General features: G+C 43.6%; 1 protein-coding gene across 1 annotated transcript in view; it reads right to left on the reverse strand.

The window, feature by feature from the left end:
* The window catches only part of RERE (arginine-glutamic acid dipeptide repeats), a 166,538-nt gene extending 152,874 nt beyond the window's left edge, over positions 1–13,664 (reverse strand). The window contains exon 1 of the mRNA XM_088536182.1: positions 13,571–13,664. The gene's annotated coding sequence lies outside the window, so the exon portion shown is untranslated. The remainder of the gene's footprint in view (positions 1–13,570) is intronic.
* Positions 13,665–14,772: the final 1,108 nt, after the last annotated feature.

The raw sequence follows: 14,772 nt of genomic DNA on the forward strand, positions 1-14,772 counted from the left end.
GAGCTACCATCTATATATTGTCCATCTCATAAGAAGTGAAAAAACAAGAAGCTATGGCTGTAGATACAGTGACACATCCATCAAATGTTTTGCAATGAAAATCTCGTTTTGTGGTTGGTGAGAGACAGGAAATGCGTTTTCACACTTCAGAGCAGGGCATGGGAATGATCTTCACTTTAACTTCAAATTAAATCTACACACATCCTGTATAATCGCTCAGGCTTCCACAGTGTGTCTTTACATAATCAGATATTACAAACGCCTGCCCAGAACATCTCTGGTATTTGGTTTTCCCTGCTGCAAACGTAGTTAGAGGTTCTACAACCTGCCTGGCCTCCATTATTAAAAGCTAAGCAGATGTCTTTTCAAAATGCTACACCGTCATTGAGGAGCATAGAGAAACCATTTACATGGCACAGAATGGATGGCAGTTACTTGCAGTGCTTTAGGATGAACAAGGCAGAACAAGGAAAGGCATCTGAGCACAGTAAAACTTGTTAATGGATTTTGGTAACAGGGAGAGGAATCCACCACATTTTGCGCTTCACACTTAACTCTGCACCAATCTAGGTGTACACAGCCAGAGTAAGCCCCATATTCTCGCACATTATCTAAGCACATGATTCCTTCAGTACCTTTGCTGTATTAAGTGACCATTAGAGCAAGGATTTGCAAGTCCAATAAAACGAAAGCTCTCTTCTTCACAATCTACTACTAATTCCTTTGCGATCATTTAAATCCTTTGTATTCTAAGCAAGGCAACGCTTTCCACTTTTTAATACAACGTTTTTCTGACCGCATGATTAAGAGAACTGCTGTTACTACATAGAAACACTATGTAGTTTCCTACATTTTCCTACTTGGTTTTTCTAAGCATTCTGAACAACTATTCTGCACACCCAAATACACCACAAAAAAATCAGTCCAAAATACGCAGTATATTGTCAGCTAGAGCAGACTTCGACTATAGAAACTTGCATTTTAGTTGCCTGCTATCACTAGCAAATTAAATGTGTGAACAAATGCTGCATAAGCAACAAATAATTCAACTAGCACACCAACAATCACTGTAATCTCTTCCACTTAGCCACTGATGAACCTTTTATGAGCATAATCTTCTAGGAGCTAACTGGTAATACAAGATAAACCCAGTACAAATTTAATTAAAAATACATGCTACATATAGCTCCATGCTTACCAACCCCTCCACGCTGAAAAGGCAAAAGCTGCTATTATTAATAGCTTTCTTAATCTGGTAAATTGAAGTGTACAGAAATGAGCTAAGGAAGCATTCAACAGACCATTTCAGACTGAAAAAATCGTTTCCACAAATCATCATTTGCCTTAGCTTGAGCATTAGAGACACTATTTTTAAATTGTCAAAATGAAGCATGTTTACAGAGTTATGGATCCTACTTTTTTTACAGAAAATCCAGCACAAGATTATTCACTATTACAGGTTACCATGAGATTAATCCAAAAAAGTAATTTTCCTACCCAAGAAATACAGAATTTGAGCCACTTGGCTGTCAGATGTAAGTCAGGATAGATTTGAGGGTTTATTTTTTACACCCAGAACCTTATTTGACTTGAGGAATGTTAAAAATAGTATGTTTTATGTCATGTAATCATTTAAACAGAGTCTATAATTCAAGCTGAGAAAATCTTTCCACATTTAAAAAAAGTAAAATAAGACACACTGACCAGAAGGCAAGAGTTTACAGCTTTCCTGAGTGCTGGTTCTTTTCCACAAGCACATTACGTACTCCCAAGCTCTCCTAAACACCCCCTTCTCCCCTGTGGCTCTTTTTTTTTTCAAAAAAAAAAAAATCTCTAAGAAATATATCAAATGCTTGAAAGCCTCCAAAAAGCTTTTTGCACTTATCTTTACCACAGCCACTGGATCATACCTACGGTTAAGTGATAACTAGCCCAGGCAGGCCAGGGCTGACAGCACAGTGAACACTCAATAGGCCACGAAGGTATCCAGCTTTCCCCTCCTCTGCTCAAAACCAATGAAACTGAAAATTTTCCTCTACCCTTTTGTGTGGCGCTAACTACCAACCCTGTTACTGATACAAGGGCAGCCCTTAACTGATTTTCAGCCCACAACAATTTTTCATCACACAGACTCCAGCTGTATAACAGCCTTGTAATTATTTACAGCCGTAACATGAGTTCTCTTAACATATATGAAAATGCTTATAATGGACTCTCATAATGCACAAATAATAAAGGTAAATGTAGGTGAATTGTGAAGTGATTCCTACTGAGAAGCACAGTCCCTAAACCAGGAAATTTGCAGATAACCTCTTTAGATGAGACTTCACCATGAGCAATGGCACCACATGGGTTCTTTTCACACTGGCAAAATAGAAAATCTCATACTGGAGAAAAAATATGAGCACAAGCAAGCAAAATCAAATACTGTTATGTAACACGGGTTTCTTGAAACAAATTTCACCTATGACACTTCACTGAGAACTGAACGCAAATACTTTTCCTCAGATTACAGTCACGGCTAAACTAGCCACCAACACAAAGAAAGGAGGGTCTCCTCAAGCGCAGTATTGTCAAAAAGAAGCAAGATCAAACAAAACCTTTGCCTTCTCAGGAACATACTCAGCTAATGAAAATGGACAAGGTAATTCAGGGGGACACCAGGGTCCTAAAGGAGGTAGGGGGCCTTTTGCTCAATGGAAGTTCTTTTACATTTTAAAAGCAGCTCTTCAGATGCTGCACGGTAGTAATATAGATCTCTTCTCTTAAATGATTTGATGGGTTTCATTACCTAATACTACACCCAAACGTCAGGCTTTTTCCACAACCTTTATCTGCAAGCAGTTTCTCAGTACTGCCAAGACCTCTTAGACAGGTTTCTACCGTGCTCAGCCCCAGAGAAGCAGAGGTTTGTTTTGATATCAGTGGTTAGAGGGGGGAAAAATTGCTGTGCGTTACAGAGGCAACACTTACAGCCCACCCTGACAGCCAATTTATCTACAGTCTAAAATCAGAGGTAATCAAGTCACTAGAGCAAGCGTATCAGCCACATACAATGCTCTGCAAGTTCCTTCTGACAATGATGTCTAGCATCTATCTTTTGAAACATGAGATATTTTTCCAAAGTTTTTTTTTTTAAAAAAAAAAAGAAAAACCACTCTATGCTACGGATGATTGGCCCCTAAAGTCCTATTTCTGCAAGTAGGAACTGATGATCCCGAGAACTGTTAGCATCACGGAACTAGGCAGCCGACAATCTCAAAGAGCCGTGTAAGTGATGCTACCCAAGCACATTTCCCCCATAAAAATCCTTTAATTTCTCCATTTAAAATATCTTTCATCACTGAGGCATTCACCTGAACACACACACCATGAAGGTAAAGGTGACAGACCCTCACGCAGGACTGCCCAACTCAAAGATTCTTGCCGGAACATGTTTATATCCCTTAGTTTTGCAAGGCATATGGAAGTCCATAGCCTTTCCCAATACACCCAGTGCTAGTTTGTTGCTCAAGTTCCTCGTTCTGCATAAATCTCAACGGTGTTTTGTTTGCAAGGTGCATGCAGGAGTCAGGGTGCTTTTACCTGCTTTTACAGGTACCATGGAGACTCCCATATGTAAAAAGCCACCACACACACGGCAAATTTTGATGCTTTTAAGGAAACCTTTATGTTAAAGCTTCAAACAGAAGGTCTAGGACTTAAGACTTACTGTTAGATTTGTGTCAGCAGAGATAAAAATCAAGAGCAGCAGCACAGGGTATCACACATTGCTGGGCTCAGTCAAGCTGATTTCTTTGATACCGTTTTCATTGTATGCTTCCCTAATTACAAACACTTTGTTCTGTTTTCCTCAAGATTAAGGTTTTGTGACAATTTCTCAAGAGACTGGTTGAGCTGAAATGGCCTGTAGCCAGTATCAAGTGTATGCAGTGAAGAGGACGTGTAACACACTGGCTTATCAGCTGTCTTCAACTACTACTGCCATTTCCAGCCTTACCAGAAGTTTTTTTTTGTTCCAAGTACAAGGCACTGGGCATGCGGAGCAGCTAAAAGCGAGTTTTCATTAATAAAACAAGCAGGACAGAATCCACAGTTACATTTTGCAGGCTAATGTTCAAAGAGGGTCAGGGAAAGGATTCCATTTTCCAAGAAAGACTATTGTTTGTAACAGGCAACAAGCCAGACTGAGATGCATTAATGAAGATGACAACATTAAGGGGACTTTCAGTGTCTTTATGTCAGTATTATGTAACAACCTACGGAGATCTCACAGCCTTATACGTCGTATGGATATTACCAGATAACAATGGCTGCAAAGTAACAAGCCAACAACCATAAAGTTTCTACATAAAAATTTCAGAAAACCTGAGTGGAAATTAAAATCAAGAGTACAAAGAAGCAACATGCCTAAGGTACCTTCAAAGCCGTGTCATTCTGTATTGTTATACTGTGAGAAATCCAAACGTTACTGGCAACAGCTTCACTTGTTCTTCAAAAAAACTGCCAGAAAATTCACCTTCAGCAACAGATATTTATAGAGGCTCAAAAACACACCCAGACACTCAGAGAATGGATCTGATTGAGCCTTAAACAGAAAGCTTTTAAGACTTTCTCCAGAGTCCAGGGCTTCTTCACACACTCACGGAATAACATATTGATTTTAAAGAAAAATATTTAAGTGACGTTCAAAATACGTTCCAACTAAAGTATTTTCTAAAGAACACAATTTCATTAAAAGGAAATGTGTACACAGGAAATATCTTCTCTCTTAACTTACTAACGGGTGACCTCATCTCTCCCCATCCTGAAAAGTTCATTCAAACATTTAGATTTCCAACTTTGTTCACCTTTGTATGACCTACTTCATGGTCATACAAAAAGTTATTTAGAGAGTTAGGAACAAACCTGTCCTGTGATACCGAGTATATCTCAATTATTCTTGTTACGATTAACAGCATGCAATCTTCATGCCCCCTCTCCTGTTGTCTACTTGTAGCATGAGCATTTGTTATCTTCAGGAATTAAATATACTATTTAATTAACATATACCTAAGGTTTAATACAGGAAACATGTTTAATTTCAAGCAGGATGTTACAAACAAGACCTCTTTCACTAATAATCCCTCCCAGCCTTTGATTCTATTCAGGAATATCCAGTGCACACACTAGGGCTTCAGAAGTGTCTTGGCAACAGAATGTGAATATAGTTTATCGGGGCTCACAAGACTTCATTACACATACATAAAAGCAATTATTTTCTGCATAACACTAAATTTGTACTTTGGGACAAGAAAGCTATGGAAGTAGTTATTTGATGATTAATTAGTTCAGGCAACAGAATGGGGCGCTCATACTGAAGTGGAACTACACGGAGAGAAGGGACATACAACGAGAACACAAGTGGAGCCAGTTTTATTTCTTTCATATATTACAGACATGGGAAGAGAAGCATGCAGGAAGACAATAAATCCAACAATAATCATGAAGAGGAGCAGGAAATAAGAATCAAATGACTCTTGCCAACCCAAAGAATGGGCAGATAAGCTGCTTACATAACCGTGCTTGAGAAAACCTGCCATGAAAGGTAACTGGATAATAAAATCTCAGACTCCAAGAGAGGGATCTCCTAAGGTTCACACTAGTCACCAAAAAAGGGTCACGGCAAGTGAAACCCCAGTGTCTCCATGGGGGATTATCAAAACCACAGAAGGAAAAACAAACACACAAAAGCACACCCAAAAAAGGATACAAGGAAATAATCAGTTAAAGCAGCATCAGTTTCTACTGATCTTCTAAGGAACACTGGGCATATAATAAAAATGTCATAGATATTGCCTTCCTATGAATTTGTACAATAAAAAGACTTGTAGAATAAAAAGTTAAGAGTACTAGACTATCTGCACCATTGTCTTTTCACCTACTGCATATCTACAGTATCTCAAAACTTGGTTCAAGACATTCAAACAAGAGCCCTGACTTATTTCAACAGGTCAGAACATAACTCGGACTCTGCCTAAATTTGCTTTCAGCCCATATGGTAACAGTTGACTCAGTGTTTTTTCCTAATCCAAGTATTAATCAGCCTTTCCTTCAGAAGCATGCACCACAAACTCCTCTCCAGCACAAGAGATGACATTTAAACACAGAAGTGCTACATACATATTCCCTTTCTGCAGGCATTAGGCTGTTTTCTTTGTACCTCTGCCTTAGAGCTACTTGCATTACTAGTGCATTCTCCACCAGCAAACACCTAGCTTCATGTTATCAATGTTCTCTAACTTCATCTGATTTAATGGTTCATTGTGTTATAATACCCTACTCCAGCTCTGACCAGGTAAAGCAAGGGTAGCCCATCTGAAAACCCTCAGTATCTTCTACCAGAAGTTCAGCTCAATTAAGGAGCAAGAAGTACAAAATTGAACATGGAAGCAGAGTCACAGAAAACATTGAATAAGGGGAAAGAGACTTCCCTGATTAACCACAGATGCAAGGGGCAATTCACAGCAAGTTCTGAAAGGGGCATGAGTGGGAAGAGAATGTAAAGGTTTGGGCTTTATTCCACCGGAGATGCACATGTGTATCTAGATCTCGATAACATCAAATAAACCTGTAATTTGAGTCTTTCAAACAGAATAGCTCAACCAATATTAAGTAAGCTAATTCATCCACTAAATGCTCTTGCTATCTGGATATTTGACTGAATTTTTTTTTTTTACTATTTTAAAACATGCCATTGGTTAGAGCTTCTTATCTCATCAGTTCATGTCAGAGAGCAGGCAGCAGAATTCAGTAGCTTAAGGAGCCATCAGAGGCAGGCTATAAAGTTTTGTGAAGTGCAACTGAACGACCTTGGAGATACAAATTAGATTTTCATAATTCACTCCCAGTTTGTTAAAATGAGGAGTAAATATTTAAGTTTCGTGCACCAACTTCACTAGAAAAACTAATGTGGAGATTGCGTTCATTTTTAAAGACTATGCACCATTATACCAGATACCAGAAGAGCAGGTAGTGGAACTACTGTTACAGGATGTGTTTTGCTCCTTTAAAACTGACTGTCGTCTTTCCCATTTTATCTAAGAGGCAGATTAGCCTCTTAGATAAAAGTGAGGAAAAGTCTCCCAACAACAACAACAAAAGACCCCAAATATCCTCCAAACACCCCACAAAATAAATAAATACAAATGGGGGGTTGGTTTAAGAGATAAGCAACTCCCTTCAACTCAAAGCCTTCTGAGTTCACAGCAATTCTTTAAAGCTGCCAGGGAAACCTCTAGCTCTGTATTTGCTGTGAAAGTCCCCACCACCACCACACAACATTCTACAAAACCTTCCCACAAGCCAAGTGCTATTCCTGAATTCAAAGAAAATCTGGAAGTTTGGATTTCCTGGGCACAATGCTTGTTTCACAAGTATATTTTCTTGGAGAAATAGAACCCGTAAAGCAACTCGCAGTCTCTGGCGCACGGTCGCTTTCCTCTCTCAGATTCAGGCCATTTTCCCTATTAGCATGCATGAACGGGTGAAGCCTTTAAATCAGGACAAGGAGAAAGAGGCATTTTAGCATCAACACCATGTTTTCTAGTCCCTCGTGGCTCTCTGTGTTAGCTGGCTAGGGTCACGTATGCATTTTTTTTTTAAAACAATTCATAATTCTTAGACACTCAGGCATTTAATAACTGATATCCTGCACAAATCTGATCCTCCAGCAGCTGTAACAATACACACTTAATTATCAGCTGAGCTTGCTTTTTATTTATTTAAAAAAAAAAAAAAAACAAGGAATAAACTGGTTGCCTCTCACCTCTCTAAAATGAAAGGCATTGGCAGAAATTATCATATTCTGTTTTAGTTCTCTATCCCACCACACCCAGTCTACTGAAGCCTGGATCATCCTGCTTTATACAGCACGTAATTATTTGAAGTAGACAGGTTTAAAGCAGAGCATGCTTAGGAGCCAGTGATTTAGCAGCAGTATATAGAAGACCCATCTTTAGCAGCATCTTTAATGCCAAATGTTTATTATCCACTCCACATTTTAGTTCTCCTATTACCAATACATGCTTTGAGCAGTTTCCCACTGAAAGTAAATCTGAAATCTTTCTTCACCAGAACTTCCATCATGGACATTACAAGCATCTCTTGATAACACTTTTGTTAAGGTTCTAGCTGAAACAAGACAGTTTGCTGTGCATATTATTCATGCAGCTACAGAGTGGGAAATACTACACAGGCTGCTGACTCAAGGTGTAAATGCACAGACAAGGTCCTACGGGTCCCCGGCACTACGTGTTAGGCATCCTGAAAGGCACAAATACACCAGGCTGCTCCAAGCCACCCACCCTCCAGACATGGATAAATGGCATCTTTCATACAGTGTCAGCAAGAGCACATTCCGGGACCCAGGGACACTTGCTGAGCAGTTGCTAACATTCACTTTAGACTGCAGCTTATCCTACAGTAACTCACTGGTCCCTACTTCATGTTAGGCATGCACAAACATATAGATCACCAGTATCATGACATACACTATTAATAAGGTACTCAGATTCCTTCTATCCATTCCCTACATACACACAGGTTAATTCCAAGTACAGAAACTCAACTGCAGGGTCAAAATCTTAACACAATGCCTGCCAAATAATTTATTATGTTCTGCTCACAACAAGACATTTAAGAACAAATAAGGTTCATCCACTTTAAATTCTTCCAGGCTCCTAGGACAAATTAGACTAATACCTTCACACATCTTTAGACCAGCATCCCAGAACAGCTGACTGTACTGAAAAGACAAACATGAATAAGAAACTGCTCACACACACATTTATTAGGACAAGGCGACAGAAATTTTTTTCCATTTCCTTTGGTCTAGTTTCCTGAGGAAAAGAAGCCACTTCTCCCCCACCCCTGAATCTCCTGCCCTCTCATTTTACATCAGTAACTCTTGGTTCCCGCTGTATTTCAACCAAGCCTGCCTCGACATTCATCCCGGTATTAACCAACATTCCTGAAAGTTTTGTGCAAAGCAGCAGGTGGAGAGGAAGAACCTCTCTAATTAAATTCCCACCGAGTTTTGACCAGACAGAAGCCTGCATTTTACATTTTGCTTGCCAGCCAGCTGGTCAATAGGCACCTCCATGCCTCTTACTCATTCAGCTATCATGAAGGACAAGGGAAAAAGAGGAAAGAATTGGGGATGAGGGGGGAGCGGGCGAGCTTCAGGGCTTGCAGGCTTTGTCTGCCACAAAAAAAACATAAGCTTCATTAGTCATGGTCATGATCTTTTTTTCTACACTGTGTACACTAGGGAAAAACAAGTAACATTCATCATTACAAAACAGAAATCAAGTTACATATTTGGAATAGATCAAAATTGACTCTTGATGTGCATGAATCAGTAACAGCATGAGAACATTGTTTAATATACTCAGTAGGTTATATATGTAGATTGACTAAAGCTTAAAAATACTAAGCACTTTATTTCATTTACCTGGAGTTTTAAAACAGCAGTTTACTAAACTCTCATTCATATTCTGTAAGAGGAAGAACAGAGCCTACATTTTTCAAAGCATTACCTGGCTTTAGATAACTCAGTTGTAAAACTTACTTTTGAATGCATCAAATTTACATACTACCTAAGCTGTCCTACATTTTCCGGACTGCATTTTTAACAGAATTAGAATGTCAAATACAAACACACAACACACAACACACACGATTCACAGAACCACCATCAGGTTCGATACAATGCATTTCATGCACACATTTCTACGGATACATAAAAATAATCATTATGCACACAATGAAAATTGATGTTATTGATGTTAGCACACAAGTTACTTTTCCTTTTTGTTAGGTCAGCCTACCATTCTGTATGCTCAATGAGCTAAATAGACATTTGTATTCACAAAACCCCACCGAAACAGGAATAGTCAGCTAATATTTTGATCTGTTTGTGTTTTTTTCAGGCAGTTACAGCGATTCCTTGCCTCAGCAGAGTTCTAAATCAAAAGGAGCAGCGCAGTATTCATATCTTGTTTACGCCTTTGTTCGTACATCAGCCTCTCTCAAAAGAGCAGTTGGGCACAGCTACCAACATTATAAAGGCTCGTGTAAAACGCTGCTGGCAAGCCAGCATAAAGAGCACAATACTGCGCTGTAGATCCTGCTCCCAAACACCTCCTATCCCTCCTCAAGAAAAGGGCCCAGATTTTCCTCCTAGCAACTCACTGGCAACATCATTCCCAAATTCCACGCTCAGCTCCTCCGACGCCTTCCACGTTGACATGCCAACTTCTCGCGCCTCTCGATTTGCCAGGTGCCACAGAGCAACGTAAAAATTAGTGGAATCCAAGCGCGCTCCCAATAAAAAATAAAAAAAATAAAGCACATACTCACAACTCCCTGCTCCTCCATCTGCGTTTTTTTTTTTTTTTTTTTGTTCTCCTTCTTTTGCTGCGAGGATAGAACTCTATCCATGAACCCTAAGGATCCTAGGAATCTAGTTTCTAAAAGTCCCCTTTGTTCCAAAAACACTCTAAGTACTGCTGATACAGTGTTCTGCATTAAACTATTAAAACAGTTATTTTAAAGCCCTTCTAAAGCCCTTTGTTCAACTGTCCATGAATTTCCAAGCTTACTCTGCACAAGTATAGGTTGATCGACAATATTCCTGCTAGAGTCTACATACATACACCAAAAACAGGGTTTCACCATTCGATAGCACTGCTGTACCACAACTAGTACCGGAACTAGTTGGCTGTGCCACAACTTGTTAATGTACAGCCTGGGAATTTCTCCGAAAGCCATTTCAAAAAGCTAGTCATCTGACGTCTTGTTAGAGATTATAGCTAGACTTCATACTATAAACATACAGAATTCCATTTTTAATGGTTTATTCCAACCCCGACCACCCTCTTAAAATTTATATAGTTGTAAAGCATCTGCTCACTCAGCTCATTTCAGTTCATAAATAATTGTCTTCCAATTGCCATTATTTTTATTAAGCTGTAAATTTACTAAAGAAAAATCAAGCCCTGTTTTCATATGCCAGGGTGTAGAATGTGTGTTACCGACACAGTGTCCTTAAATATGGCAGATAATGAAATCAAAGCCGCCCCCAGGCAATCTTAGCATATGAACAGCTCAGCTGAGAAGATAACACAGGTTCTGCTGTGCTATTACACAGCCAGCAACACACGCTTGCAAAATTCTGTACACTCATAGCACGTTTTTGCCTCCCACTCCCAGAAGTGAAATAACCTCTTTATGGGTGAAATAACCACCAAGTATGGCTAGAACAATGATGCATTTTGCATGGAGGATGCTACGTTTACAAGTAACATGCTTATAAAGGAAAAAAAAATCAATTAGTAAACTGCAACATCAGAACACTGTCGTTCTTATCTAAGCTGTAATCAGTATTAAAAATCACACACACCATCTCTCTCTGCATTTGTGAATGTTATTGATTATGCCCTGTGCTGCAGCAGCTCAAAATCTATTCCCACAGGTCCACAGCATGAACCTTGCACACAAACAAAACAGCCAAAAAACACGAGAGTAAAGGCAACTTTTAGACGCAAGGAAATCATCATTTTTAACCCAGCTACATAATTATCACTTATGGTTTGGTTGTCTGAGCTCCACTTTCCTCCCTAAGTGCTAAATAAAGGTAAATAAATTACTACCTTTTGCTCGGGGATAGCAAAGGCTTTGCTCATATGGAGAGCTCTCCCTCCTCGGTTTCTTCACAGCACAAATGCACAAGCCCCAGGAATCAGAAAGCCACAAGCCACAGAGAGGAAACGCAAGCATTTTGCTGTACTTCTCTGAACTCAAACCGTAGCTTTGTGCAGACCATAACCTACAGTCGCCAGCTGCACTGAGGCTATGCTAGTGGTAGAGCTGTACTGAAAGCAAAATCAACGCAGATGCAATCACTACACAGGTAACCAAACTGAGGAAGGAAGTCATTTACCCTATTTATACACTAAAATCTCTTAAAGAACCCAAAACAATGTGGAAGTCTCATGTTTTAGCCAATGCTACAGCATGAAACTACCTTAAACTACAGCAGTCGCTGCTCCTGCTCTTAGCACACTTTTTCCAAAGGATCTAAGCGACGCTGTTCCCCAAGGCCCACATGTTTTTGTTTTTTTTTTACCCTTCTGTATACCTCAGTACCCTCCGCTAGCTGGAGTTACCAGCGAGCTCTCTGGGGCTTTAGCCACCTCCATCTACGTAGCAGCCCAGGTCCCTGTGCAGGAGCCCCCTCTCACCACACACTGCAATTGTTTCTACAGACACCACTGTAAAAACAAAACCATTAAACAACCATCGAGAGAGGAAACCATGCCCACCTTAAAGTCACCTTTTAACCTCTGCACGCTTCCTTTTACTCATTTGCCATCCCAGCGCATTCATCTCACATATTCTCCCTTGACAGTGGCTCTTGCATGCAAACCCCAGACCAAAACCGCTGGTGCTGATATATACAACTCAAAGAAGGGGTTATTTTCTTTATTCCAGGAAGGAAGCAGGGGAGGACGTGGGGGGAAAAGTTGCGATGGGAGCAGGAGAGCGTCACTTGGAGCCTCACCTCCCGCACTCCCGCTTTACAGGTGGAGAAAGGCAGGAGCAGAGAGGGAAGGGGGCAAGAACAATGTTTTGGTGCTCTTTAGGTTTCCTCTGTGGCCTCTTGGCAAGGTTTGGGAAAGGTCACGCTGGAGAAGGTGGGAAGAGGCAGGAGCAGGAAGCGCCTCGGGCTGCTCCGTCCGTCGGTGCTCGGGGCCGCGGCGCCCGCGCAGGACGCGCTCCCAACGCGGCCAAGAACAATGAGCTCCCCAGGCCGCGCATTGTGTGCGCCCGCTCCCGGGCTCCGAAAAACAGGAGAAAACGCCAAAAACCACGGGCCGGGCGGCCCCGAGCGACCCCAGCCCGCAGGACAAGCGGCGAGGAGCCAGGCCAAGAAATTTAACAGCAGCCTTTAACAGAAATGCCTTTATTATCGTGGAGAGGCGCCTCCTCCTGCCACCGCGGGCTCCAGCGCTGTACACAAAACAAGTGCTTCTCTGTTAGCGCTGGATGCGAAGCTCAGTATTTGACACGTGCGCCTTCTACAACCAACCGTTATTTATTAAAGATGCTGCTCATTTTTATCCGCTTAAAAATAAATAAATAAAATCGGTATTGCAGGAGGGCAGCGCTCTTTGCTTTGCGGCACTTGGGGCTCTCTCTGGAGGCATCGCCCCCGCCGAGGGGAACCCGCGCCACTGAAACCGCCCCTGGCGGGGGGCGGCGAAAGCGGCTGCGCCCAGGGGCACAAAAAATAAAAATAAATAAATAAATGTAAATAAAGCGCCGCGAAAGAAGCCGGTAGATCGAAAAGAACCGCGGGCAGCGCGTTGAACGGCGAAATAAATAAATAAACAGACACCCCGACGCCGCCCCCCTTTGTGCGCGCTGAGCGGGTCCGGCCCCTCCGTCCCCCCAAGCGCGTCCCCCGCGGAGCCTCCGGGCCGTGCGCGGGGCCGCGCGGCGGCGGCGGCCGCGGGCGCGCACCCACCTCGGGCGGCGCTACAGCATCGGCGGCGGCGGCGGCGGCTCCCCCTCCGTGCCGGGCAAGGCGGCGGCGGCGAGCAGGGAAGGGAATGGAAGGGAAGGCAGGGCCGGGCAGGGCGGGCGGGCGCGGTGCCTCAGCGGCGGGCGGCCAGGGGCATCGCGGGGCGGGCGGCGGGGCGGGCTGTGGCGCGGGCGCCGGGCGCTGCTCCCCTCACAGCGAGCGCACGCACGCACGCACGCACCGAATGGGCAACCCAGCAACGCAGCCGGGCCGCGCCCGCGTGCCAGTATCCGGCCTCGCCATTGGAGCGGCCGCCGCGCCGCGTGACGCGGCGGGCGGACGGGGCCAATGGGAGCAGCGGATGGAAGTGATTTAAAAGAATAGGGGGAAGGCGGCGCGGGGGGGCGGGCAGGGCCGGGCGCGCCGGGTCGTGCCGAGCCGTGAGGGGCGGCACGAGGGGCCTGGCGCGGCCGAGGCCGCTCCGCGCGCCGGCCGCTCGCCCGGCCGGGCGCTCCGCACCGGGAGCCCCCCGAAGGGCCGCGTTTCCGCACGGAGAGGCGTTGGGATGCCCGAGGCCCGTTGTGGCCTCCGTTACACGCGTGTCCCCGGGCTCGGCGCTCTGCTCATGGCGGCGCCTCGGAGGCCGCTGGCTGGGGAGCGCGGAGGGGCCCCCGGGGCTGGCGCTGGCGCCGCAGAGGGGCTCGGCCCTTACCCCGGCGTGCGGGACAGCGTCGTGCCGTGCGTCTTCGAGGCTGAGCCGGGCTTGCTTCCAGTCACTCGTTTAGATGAACGCCTGGAAGCGCGCATCAAAAATGTCCGACACAGCCATTTTGGAGCAGTGCTGAACTCTCCTCGACAGAGCCTCATTCCATCTCTTTTCTCTGCTAATTACAGTTGTGCGCTTCCCGGGTGTTAAAAACTGCACCACACGGCAAGGTTGGCATCAGCTCTCCACGCACTCCATAGCCTCGAGGCGGGGAAAAATGCTCTGCAGCCGCCTCTCTGCGCCTTCCCAGGCCTGTCCGCCCATGTGTCACCACACAGAGAAGGATGGAAGGACCCGCTCGCAATGTTCTTATGTAACGATTTGTGGTAAAGCAAAAATAAGCACGATCGGGGGTGGATTTTCTCACGTGGTGTAAGTTAAGGTTTGTACCTGCCAATTCGTGCATCAAGTCAGAGCCCCCGAGCAGGTGATGACTTGC

The sequence above is a fragment of the Tinamus guttatus genome, unplaced genomic scaffold, assembly GCF_059628265.1.
Source record: "Tinamus guttatus ecotype Peru unplaced genomic scaffold, ASM5962826v1 Tinamus_guttatus_pri_ptg000652l, whole genome shotgun sequence".
Taxonomy (NCBI): domain Eukaryota; kingdom Metazoa; phylum Chordata; class Aves; order Tinamiformes; family Tinamidae; genus Tinamus; species Tinamus guttatus.